The following is a 12,397-nucleotide window of genomic DNA, read 5'->3' on the forward strand; positions in this document are numbered from 1 at the left end:
AGAGATTAAAAAAAGGCATTTGAAGAAACAATTAGACTTTTTTAGTATATATTTAAAACAAATTAGTTCCATGGGTTATACTCAAACCTCTTTCAACTTATCTTGAATTCCAAATAAAATCTTATTACAAACATCAAAAATGTTGGTCATCCCCAAACACAGACTACCAAACTCAGAATACAAATTCTGAAATATTGTTAAGTAGGGTTTATTAAGTAAAATAAAGCCAAGACCTATTAGTTACTACAAAATTCATGTAAGAACATTTAATAGTACAGTTCTAAATATTTCTTTACATTTTCTCACATCATGAGTGCTGTTTACTGTACTAAATTCTATCATTCAAGCATCAATGATTACATTGCAGAGAAGGAAATCATTCATGACATCTTTCTACGAAATAGAAAAAGATCATAATGAACAGAACCAGTATCCGTAATAGGAAACATTGTGGGGGGCGTGCTGATTAGGGAAAGAAAGAGTGCTTTACTATCACAATAGGAATTATGTAACAGAAACATCATTTGGGCCCACACCACAAAATCCATGAAAAGGTTCAAATTTGAACACTGTATATGTGTTATTTTAAAATCTATGTTCATGAGTTTATACTGCATCTGTTCGCATCACTACATGGCAAATATCTATCACTTTCAAATACACTGAACCCTTCTAGGGGTGTATGGGAGGAAAAAAAAAGGCCTTACTTATGCATCACCTCATTTAAGTTTTATTCAGAATGTAAATTCTTTGAGTCAACCAATTTAAATACCAACATGTACCTTTTTTAATCAGTCTCTCCACCCTCCTATCCCAGGCATCCCAAAAGAACCCTGGCAGTTTAACAGTGCGAACTCCATTGGAACAAAAGCACATTTTCTACTGCACCTTCCTTTAACAATTGAGCAGAATCGTAATGCTTTCAAGTATGTGTCTAGATAGATCTCTAGGTCATTACACTGCTGCTGGCATGACTGCTGGCTCTGCAGAATGGCTACTGGTCTACAATGGCTAATGCCTAGTAGCTAGGGTTTTTTTTTTTTAATTTTTTAAAGAATTCTGCTTCTCGTGAGGGAAATCAAAAGGCTGTGCATCTGAATTAGAGATGGTGCTTCCTGCCTGCCCCATTCAATCTTGCTATGTGCTATAATTAGCACTGTTTGGCTCATTTCCTTGTTTGTTATAACTGTGGCAGGAAGAACTGTTTCTGTTTCCAGGAACCAGCTTCTCCCTGGGAGTGGAGGTGGTAGAGAGAGGAAGAGTTGATGAGGAGCCATTGGAGGGGCTTAGCTGACCAGATGTATTGTGGTAAGTCTCACTCTCCAGATCCTTCACACAGTCCTTAATACCCTTGAATAAGATGGAGAACAGTTTGATGATGTTCAAGAGAGACCAAGGACACCACCAGCATGAAAAGGACAAAGATGCTTTTCTCTGCGGCGTGAGAGAGGAAGCAGTCCACCTGATGCAGGCAAGTTTGGGTCCCGTTTGCAACTGTAAACTGCATTCAGCCTGAACCCATGGATCAGCAGGAAGGACACCTCAAAGACAGACTTGAAGAAGATACTAATGGTTTAGGTTCACAGCAGGCCCCTCTCATTGTCACCCTGTCATGTTCTTCAATGCCATACTTGAACTTCTTGATTTCCTTTTCCTGCAAGTGCATCTCCACATTGACACCTTCACTTTGGGCAACTTTGAGTTCCTCCTCTTTCGTGTTCAACCTCTCTTCCTCTTGCACCACATAGAACACGTTCACTACATACAAGAGTGTGGGGACAGACCCGAATATGATCTACAAGACCCAGAAGTGCACACGAGAGATCAGGAAGGACTTATCATAGCAGACATTTTCACAATGAGGCTGCCAAGTGTTACAATGAAAGGCAAAATACTCATCATCTCAGGCTGGCTCAGCCGCTGTCCTGACTAGCAGGATTCAGAAAATGGAAAGAACTGAGAGCCACACTTTCCCTCCAGCAGTGGAGTGAGCTTGAACCCTGTTTAGGAGTTGGCCTAAGGCACTCCAGTCACCCATGTTACCTGTTTGCTGTTCTTTCACTTAAAAGGAGTGAAGGAGGCACACCAGTTACTGCATAAGTCCTTAGAGGATTAAGCAAAATGAAAAACTAAGTTCAAGCACTCAAAACTGTCTAAAGTTTGTAAGCCTGCTATTCTTTCGTATCCTTCCTCATTCTTCCCCTTAATGAAAGACAATTACTGATAACTGATAAAAGCTCATGTGGATTCATTTTCATACGTGGTGAGCAAATACTCTTAAATAAGGGTGTACATATATTGATGAATGCACAAGTTATATAAAGGGGGGAACAAAATAGACACATGTAAAAGTCTCCTTCAGAATACTAAATAAAAAAAACTCCAAAGATATAGACTCAAACACAGAAACTGAATTAAAAACTCACATGTATGTATTGACTGATTCATCTTCAGATATATTAGGGCCATCATCTTCCAAATATATAATGATATTCATTCAGGCAATATTTATTCAGTGTCTACCTAGGTACCAGGTACTGTACCAGACACTGGTTCCTACTGGTGAGTAAAACAGAATTCCTGTGCAACTCATAATCAACTGGGGGAAAGATAATTAAACGTAGTATTTCATTCCATCTAAGGCACTACTGTAAGACAAATGATTATTTTACTTACTATTCAAAAAGCAATCAAAGCACCCAGTGTAACATGTGCCTCAATTTCAAAAATGTAGAGGGAAATACACATCTTAGAATCAATGAAAAAGGCTAAGTGAGTAAGTGAATATACAATTGCCTATGTAAATAAGTCTCAAGAAGGAAATAAATGGGCACCAACAGAGATTAATGCAAAGAAACCCAGATCAGTCTGTATAGAGTCAGCCAGGCCAAGACTGTAAAACTGCTGCATGTGAAGGAAGCAGCATGGTCAAAAATTTGAAGAGGGAAGAAATCACTTTACTCAAGGAGCTCAAAGGCAGGCAGCATGGTTACCAAGTAATTAGGCAGAAGTAGCAGACTGGTGCCAGAGAGGGCTACCTCAGATGTTCACTTGGCAAGAACGGAGAAGCCCAGCGGCAGAAAGCCAGAGTATACTGTGAGGCTGGGGCCAGGTTGAGGCCACAGAGAAATTACTAATGGAAATTCAGGAGCTCTAGGGGACACGATGTGATTGAGAGATGAACAGAGCAGTGCAAGGATGAGGATTCTGTGCTAATGTGCAGCCAGTGAGTTTTGGTGGTGACAAAAAGTAAAAGAGGATGTCCAGAATTGTGGGACTGGTCCTGAGACTCTCTGAAGAGGGGAATAGGTGATCAATACTGGTTCTGTGGTCCTGAAAGCTGTTGTGAATAAAGGAGCATTTTGGAAGGGTAGCTGCGATCCTACTTAGCAGGAAGTAGCAAAATCAGAACAAAAAAAAAAAAAGAGGAGCTCCTGCTCCCTTTTTATCTGAAATTGGAAGTCAGGTCCCTACCAACAGGACCCTCAAATTAAAAACATTTACTGAATATGGACCATTATCTTTAGTTGAACTGTTAGCACACGGAAGCTTTATGGTAAAGACTACAATGCCGATGTATTGTATTCATTTCTGGGTTTGTTCGAGGATATCATTGCAATGTATCTAGAGCTTTTTCTTTTTTAATTCTATAAGAGCAACACTGATACCACCCACCAATCTGCTGAGGGTGGGTAGAACCTGGCACAACACATAACTGTGCCACTACTGAAGACCTGCTCTTCCTTCCCTATTTCATCCCAACAGTCCTATTTCTTTGTAAGATAATGTCTCTAAGCAAAAGCCTGGGGAAAGCTTTCTGCTTCCAATCCAGTTTATGCTAGACAAATGGATCTTACCTTAAAACGAACTGCAGCTAATTGATTACATGGCAAAAAATAATTACTTTCAACCAAACCCTTTCAATACAGCATCAAGTCATCTCTTTTTAAAACAAATTTTATTTATTATACTAAGATATTCATAACATTTAATATTTTAATTCTCCCTCTTCAAAATAATCTTTAATTCCCAAAGACATTCACTTTAAACAATTAGAAAAATTAAAACATGAAAATATTTCTTAAATAAACATAACATGAATTTGCCAACTAATAAGCAATCTTAAATGCCATGCAGCTAATTTTTCTTGTCTTTATGGCTGTTCCTCACAGATTTAGTGAGAAAAATAAAACTTAAAATAAAACATCAAATGGGGCAAGGTTCATGTAATTTACAATGTCTCCATCTCCCGAGGTTGATTACAACTGCTCTCCAAAGATAAGAACGGAAGTCTCCCCAACTGCAATATTTTAGTAATTAAATTATAATGCTTTAAAGTACACACAGTATTTCTCAGTTGCTTTAGTAACACAGTTGAGCCAAATTGTCCTCTATCACACAGATTCTGAAAATAATACTATTAAGCTAAAGTCCCTGAGACCAAAAGTTTATAATTACTACACTCTTCAAGGTTAACTGAAAACTAACCATTGGCAGCATAAGTTAGGCATTTATTCTTATTAGTTTTTCAAATTTAAACAGCGTTTAGTTTCCAGAGATTTCAAAGAGTCTTAGAAAACTGAGTTACTTCTTCAGCAATAAGTGGGATAAAAATAATAAGTGAAGGTTAAAGAAAATAATTATTTATTTTCCCCAAATTTCTTTAGCATAGTTTATAGACAGTATCTGATAAAACAAAAAATAGTTCAGTGGGGAGGGAGGGCAGGGGGTTAGAAAATCAATAATTCTGGTTAATTTAGGATAGTTATTAGTGTTTATGAACTGCATGAAGTTCTTAAATTTTTCATATATTTTGTTCTGAAAAAGTTCTTACCAAGCACTTTGAAAATATATAGATCTGAGATTCAAAGGGATGAAAATAACTGAGAATGAGTCATCTCAGCTAAGCAAATGTTTCATAGGAAACTTAAAAGCCTCTTGCTGAACATTATTTTTAAACTGGACAAGATATTCCCAATTTTAAAATATAAATGTAAGACTTCATATTTCAGTTTCAACATGGAAAGTCCCTAGATATTGTCATTCCTGTCCTTACAACAACAACAAAGCTGAACAAACTAAAACCATCAACTCTTCCTAGGCTTATCAGAGAATTGAGGACATAGGGCAAACTGAATCCCTGTACTCTGGAGAGAGGTAAATACAGAGACTCACATCCAAGAACAGCTTACCTAAAGCAGAAAGTGATAGAGTAATCACTAGTAAGAAAACTTACACAATAATTTTGACAAAGGCTTGCAAGTAAGAACTCCTAGGGGTCCAATCTTAGGAGGGCTCCACACTCTTGTGGCTTTACCTCTAGGAACCTTACCAGGTTCTGATTGTAAAAATCCTAGAATGCTCTCCTCTTTTTTGGGGTGAGAAGAAAAGAAAAGTAACAATTTTAAAATGCACCCAGGGTGAAGATCTTATAAAAATCTTCTCTCTTTTGGGTAAGGTTAAGAGGAAATTAAACAGTTTGAAATATGCCCGGGGTGGGGTGCAGCCGGGAGTAACAGTCCCCAAATATTACAAAAACCAACACTCCAAGGTAAAATTTACCAGACCTTATATGCTGTCCTGGGAGAGGGGAAAGTGGTCAACTATATCCCCATATAGCCTTTTTGTTTCACCTAAAAACAAGGGTATAAGGGGGGGGAAGGCTAAGAAATAAAGGTTGCAGCCCACGACGCAGGCCCACTAAAAGACTAAGATTTGGTCCTACGTTTATAGAACACTCCCCTGACTCTACGGCCATGTCACCAGGGTCCCAGTACAGTAACAGTGGATTACAAGTGAAAGAGTCGCAAAAAAAAGGACTCTATTTAAAAAGGAGTTCTTAGGGAAACCCAAAGACAATAGGGGAGAAAATAAAGAGAAAAATATAGACACTATAGGAAGCTGAAGCATCTGGCACCTACACCTACAACAGACATTAAACATAGCCTAGTAAGTAGCCAAATTAATGTAAAATCTTACACTAAAGGAATATTTACCTCAGTTCCTATTAGCCAATATATCCTTATCTGACTTGTAAAAAACACTGAAAAGCATTCTAAAAGGCAAGGAAAAACACAGTCTGAAAATACAAAGAAAGCATCAGAACCAGACTCAGATATGGCACAGATCTGGGGGTTATCAGGAATAATTTAAGAGCTCTAATGGAAAAAGTACACAACATGCAAAAACAAATGGGTAATGTAAGCACATACAACTCTAAGGAAGAATGAAAAGAAAATGCTAGAAATCAAAAACACTATAATAAAAAATGAATAATACCTTTAATGTACTTATCAAGGGATTTGGACATAGCCAAGGAAAGAATCAGTACACATAAAGATATGTCAATAGAAATTCCCAAATTAAAATGAAAAGAGAAAAAATAATTTTAAAGAGCAAAACAGAATATCCAAGATTTGTAGAACAATTACAAAAGGTGTACTGGAATACTAGAAGGAGAAGAATGAGACCAAGAAGAAGAAATATTTGAAGAAATAATGGCCAAGAATATTCCCAAATTAATGACAGACAACAAACCACACATCCAGGAAGTTGAGAGTACATCAAGAAAGATAAATACCAAAATATATCCACCTAAACATATACTCAAACAATAGAAAACCAAACACAAGGAGAAAATCATGAAAGTCAGAGGGAATAATACCTTACCCATAGAGAAGAAGGATAAGAAGTACATCTGACTTCTCGTCAGAGGCCATGAGTTGAAATACTCGGTATTGAAAAAAACCAACCTAGAAGTATTCAGTAAAATTATCCTTCTAATGTGAAAGAAAAATAAAGACTTTCTCAGATAATCAAAAACGGAGAGAATCTGTCACTAGTACACCTGTATAGTAAAAACTGTTTTAAAAAGTTCTTCAGTGAGTAGGAAAATGATACAGAAAGTCAGATCTATGCAAACAAAAAAGAGCTGGAGAAGGAATAAAGGTAAAATAAAATCTATTTTTCCTATTCTGAAGTAATAAATAACTGTTCAAAGTAATAATATTAACAATGTATTTGCTAATTAAAGCATATGGATAAGTGAAATGAATGACATCCACATTATAAGGAATGAAAGGAAGAAATTAGGAAAGTTCTGGTATATATAAGGTACCTGTACTACCCGAGAAGGAGAATAGAGTTATCTGATAGTGGCCTTAAATAAGTTGTAAATGTATACTGCAAACTACTAAAACCCTTTGTAAAAAAAGAAGTGTAATAAATATGCTAAGATGGGAGAGGAAAGAGAATCATATAAAAATGGTCAGTTAGCCCTGGCTGGTGTAGCTCAGTGGATTGAGCGTGGGCCTGCGAACCAAAGGGTTGCAGCCCATGTCCTCAGTAGGGGGCGTGTGAGAGGCAACCACACATTGATGTTTCTCTCCCTCTCTTTTTCCTTCCCTTCTCCCCTCTATGAAAGTAAATAAATAAAATTCTTTTTTTTCTTTTTAAATATATTTATTGATTATGCTATTACACTTGTCCCATTCCCCCCCCCACTCCACTCCACCCTGCCCACCCCCTCCCTCCCATATTACTCCCCTATGGTTCATGTCCATGGGTCATACTTATAAGTTCTTTGGCTTCTACATTTCCTACACTATTTTTACCCTCCCCCTATCTATTTTCCACCTATCATCTATTCTACTTATTCTCTGTACCTTTAACCCCCTCTCCCCCTCCCATTCCCCTATTGATAACCCTTCATGTGATCTCCATCTCTATGGTTCTGTTCCTGTTCTAGTTGTTTGCCTAGTTTGCTCTTGTTTTTGTTTTAGGTGTGGTCATTAATAACTGTGAGTTTGCTGTCATTTTTACTGTTCCTATTTTTGATCTTCTTTTTCTTAGGTAACTCCTTTTAGCATTTCATATACTAAGGGCTTGGTGATGATGAACTTCTTTAACTTGACCTTATCTGAAAAGCACTTTATCTTCCCTTACATTCTAAGTGACAGCTTTGCTGGATACAGTAATCTTGGATGTAGGTCCTTGCGTTTAATCTTGGGTAATGTAATTATGATGTGCCTTGGTGTGTTCCTCCTTGGGTCCAGCTTCTTTGGGACTCTCTGAGCTTCCTGGACTTCCTGGAAGTCTATTTCCTTTGCCAGACTGGGGAAGTTCTCCTTCATTATTGGTTCAAATAAGTTTTCAATTTTTTCTTCTTCCTCTTCTCCTTCTGGCACCCCTATAATTCGGATGTTGGAACGTTTCAAGGTGTCCTGGAGGTTCCTAAGCCTCTCCTCATTTTTCCAAGTTCTTGTTTCTTCATTCTTTTCTGGTTGGATGTTTCTTTCTTCCTTCTGGTCCACACCATTGATTTGAGTCCCAGTTTCCTTCGCCTCACGATTGGTTCCCTGTACATTTTCCTTTGTTTCTCTTAGCATAGGCTTCATTTTTTCATCTGGTTTTCGAACAGATTCAACCAATTCTGTGAGCGTCTTGATAACCAGTGTTTTGAACTGTGCATCCGATAGGTTGGCTATCTCTTCCTCACTTAGTTGTATTTTTTCTGGAGCTTTGAAGTGTTCTGTCATTTGGGCCATTTTTTTTTTTTGTCTTGGTGCATCTGTTACTTTAAGGGGCGGAGCCTTAGGTGTTCACCAGGGCGGGGTAACGCTGGTGGCTGCGCTGTGACGCTGTACGTGGGGGAGGGGCCAAGAGGGAGCAATGGCGCCCACCTCACTCTCCTCTGGCTTTTAATCTTTCACTCCTCTACCCACAATCAAACTGGGCCCCTCTGGTGCTGGCTCCCGAGTGGGTGTGCCTGTGCACACTCTAGGCCCCTGTGGGTCTCTCCGACAACCTCTCCTGTGAGGCTGGGAGTCTCTCCTGCTGCCGCCCCAACCCCCACGGGAGTTTTCAATCAGAGGTTTGAGGCTTTATTTCCCCGCCCTGGAGCCCTGGGTTGCGCCATCTGCTTTGCTCCCCGCCATTCATCCCGGTTTATCTGTGCACGAGTGTGGGGCCGCGGTGTGCTACCCCCGTTCTGCCTGCCCCATTCTCCGCCACTCTGAGTCCGGCCCTCTGGGTTTATCTGTGTGAATGTGGGGCCGCAGGGTCTGCTAGTGCTCGGACTACCTGCGCCGTTTGTCCCACACTCCGCCAGTCTCAGTCCCACAGCCACACGAGTCCTCTCCACCAAGGTGCCCATCTCCGCCCCTCCTACCTGTCTGGATGAATGTTTATTTTCTATTTCCTTGGTGTCAGTCCCCCTTGCCATTCGATTCTCTGTCAGTCCTGGTTGTGCGAGGAGGCGCAGTGTGTCTACCTACGCCGCCATCTTGGTTCTCATAAAAAATCTTTTTTACAAAAATGGTCGATTTGGCTGGTGTGCGTCAGTGGATTGAATGCTGGCCTGCAAAGCAAAGGGTTGCCTCTTTGATTCCCAGTCAGGGCACATGACTATGTTTCTCGCCAGGTCCCCAGTAGGGGGTCCTAAGAGAGGCAACCACACATTGATGGTCCCCTCTCCTGCTCCCTCCCTGCCCCTCTGTCTAAAAAAATAAAATTTTAAAAAATGGTCAAAATCAGAGAAGGCAGAATAACAGTGAACTATTTTTGTTTAAAAACAAGAAATACAACAAATATAAAAGTTACAGATAGAGAACCAAGATGGCGGCGTAGGTAGATACACTGCGCCTCCTCGCACAACCAGAACTGACAGAAAATCGAACAGCAAGGAAGTCTGACCCCAAGGAAATAAAAAATAAACATTCATCCACACCGGAAGGAGGGACAGAGACGGGCAGCTGGGGCAGAGAGGACTTGCGTTGCCATGGTGGGACCGAGACTGGCGGAGTGTGGGACTAACGGGGCAGGCAGTCTGACCACTGGCAGACCCTGTGGCCCCACATTCGCGCAGATAGGCCGAGAGGGCCGGACTCAGAGTGGCGGGTAGCATCCCGAGGCCCCACACTCGCGCACAGATAAACCGGACAAACGGCAGGGAGCGAAGCAGACCGCACAACCCAGGGCTCCAGCACGGGGAAATAAAGCCTCAAACCTCTGATTGAAAACTCCCGTGGGGGTTGGGGCGGCAGCAGGAGAGACTCCCAGCCTCACAGGAGAGGTTGTTGGAGAGACCCACAGGGGCCTAGAGTGTGCACAAGCCCACCCACTCGGGAGCCAGCACCAGAGGGGCCCAGTTTGATTGTGGGTAGAGGAGTGAAAGATTGAAAGCCGGAGGAGAGTGAGGTGGGCGCCATTGCTCCCTCTCGGCCTCTCCCCCATGTCCAGCGTCACAGCACAGCCACCAGCGTTACCCCGCCACGGGGAACACCTAAGCCTCCGCCCCTTAAAGTAACAGATGCGCCAAGACAAAAAAAAAAAAAATAGCCCAAATGACAGAACACTTCAAAGCTCCAGAAAAAATACAACTAAGTGAGGAAGAGATAGCCAACCTATCGGATGCACAGTTCAAAACACTGGTTATCAAGACGCTCACAGAATTGGTTGAATCTGTTCGAAAACCAGATGAAAAAATGAAGCCTATGCTAAGAGAAACAAAGGAAAATGTACAGGGAACCAATCGTGAGGCGAAGGAAACTGGGACTCAAATCAATGGTGTGGACCAGAAGGAAGAAAGAAACATCCAACCAGAAAAGAATGAAGAAACAAGAACTTGGAAAAATGAGGAGAGGCTTAGGAACCTCCAGGACACCTTGAAACGTTCCAACATCCGAATTATAGGGGTGCCAGAAGGAGAAGAGGAAGAAGAAAAAATTGAAAACTTATTTGAACCAATAATGAAGGAGAACTTCCCCAGTCTGGCAAAGGAAATAGACTTCCAGGAAATCCAGGAAGCTCAGAGAGTCCCAAAGAAGCTGGACCCAAGGAGGAACACACCAAGGCTCATCGTAATTACATTACCCGAGATTACACAGAAGCAGAGAATCTTAGAAGCAGCAAGAGAAAAGGACACAGTTACCTACAAAGGACTTCCCATAAGACTGTCAGCTGATTTCTCCAAAGAGACCTTACAGGCAAGAAGGGGCTGGCAAGAAGTATTCCAAGTCATGAAAGGAAGGACCTACATCCAAGATTACTGTATCCAGCAAAGCTATCATTTAGAATGGAAGGGAAGATAAAGTGCTTTTCAGAGAAGGTCAAGTTAAAGGAGTTCATCATCACCAAGCCCTTAGTATATGAAATGTTAAAGGGAGTTACCTAAGAAAAAGAAGATCAAAAATAGGAACAGTAAAAATGACAGCAAACTCACAGTTATTAACGACCACACCTAAAACAAAAACAAGAGCAAACTAGGCAAACAACTAGAACAGGAACAGAACCATAGAGATGGAGATCACATGGAGGGTTGTCAATAGGGGAGTGGGAGGGGGAGGGGGGGGAAGGTACAGAGAATAAGTAGCATAGATGATAGGTGGAAAATAGACAGGGGGAGGGGAAGAATCGTGTAGGAAATGTAGAAGCCAAAGAACTTATAAGTATGACCCATGGACATGAACTATGGGGGGGTAATGTGGGAGGGAGGGGGTGGGCAGGATGGAGTGGAGTGGGGGGGGAGAATGGGACAACTGTAATAGTATAATCAATAAATATATTTTAAAGAAGTTACAAACATGGCTGATATTAATCCAAATGTATTAATATTGACTTTAAATGTAGATGCTCTAAATATACCAATTAGAAGAGAATATCGGAGTGAATTAAAAAAACACTTTAAATAAAAAGATACAAGTAGGTTAAAAGCAAAGGGATAAGGAAAGATTTATCACGTGAAACAGTAATCAAAAGAAAGCTGGAAAATGTAAATGTGTGTTCCCACCGATTCTATGCACATACCTAATAAACCCATCAAGTGTGTCCCTGCTGCTTGGATTTACTCAACCGTTCAGGTTTTTAAGAGGTCCAAAAGTCTGGAATGGTATTAACAAGGATTACTACGTTTTTAATGTCGTCCATTCACTATAATTTTTAGAGCTAAGAAAACTTTTATTTAAAAAAAATTTTTATTGTTATTCAACTACAGTTGTCTGCATTTTCTCCCCATCCCTCCACCCCACCTCAGCCAAACCCACCTCCCTCCCCCTTGATTTTGTCCATGTGTCCTTTATAGTAGCTCCTGTAAACCCTTCTCCCCACTATGCCCTCCCCACTCCCTTCTGGCTATTGTTAGATTGTTCTTAACTTCAATGTCTCTGGTTATGTTTTGTTTGCTTTTTTCTTTTGTTGATTATGTTCCAGTTGAAGATGAGATCATATGGTATTAATCCCTCACCGCCTGACTTATTTCACTTAGCATTAAAATATTAATATTTCTTTATATTAAAGTGAGATAAAAGAATGTAATTCTTTATGTACTTTCAAGCCACCTGATACATGTAAATGGGTAAGTGTTGAACTTGCATTGTCTATATATACAAATAACAAAATG

General features: G+C 40.4%; 1 protein-coding gene and 1 pseudogene across 4 annotated transcripts in view; both read right to left on the reverse strand.

The window, feature by feature from the left end:
* Window positions 1-12,397, reverse strand: part of CDKL5 (cyclin dependent kinase like 5) — a 154,973-nt gene that overhangs the window by 81,325 nt on the left and 61,251 nt on the right. The window lies entirely within an intron of this gene.
* LOC112313339 (gap junction alpha-1 protein-like) lies at window positions 723-2,038 on the reverse strand (annotated as a pseudogene).

The sequence above is a fragment of the Desmodus rotundus genome, chromosome X (genome assembly GCF_022682495.2).
Source record: "Desmodus rotundus isolate HL8 chromosome X, HLdesRot8A.1, whole genome shotgun sequence".
NCBI lineage: Eukaryota > Metazoa > Chordata > Mammalia > Chiroptera > Phyllostomidae > Desmodus > Desmodus rotundus.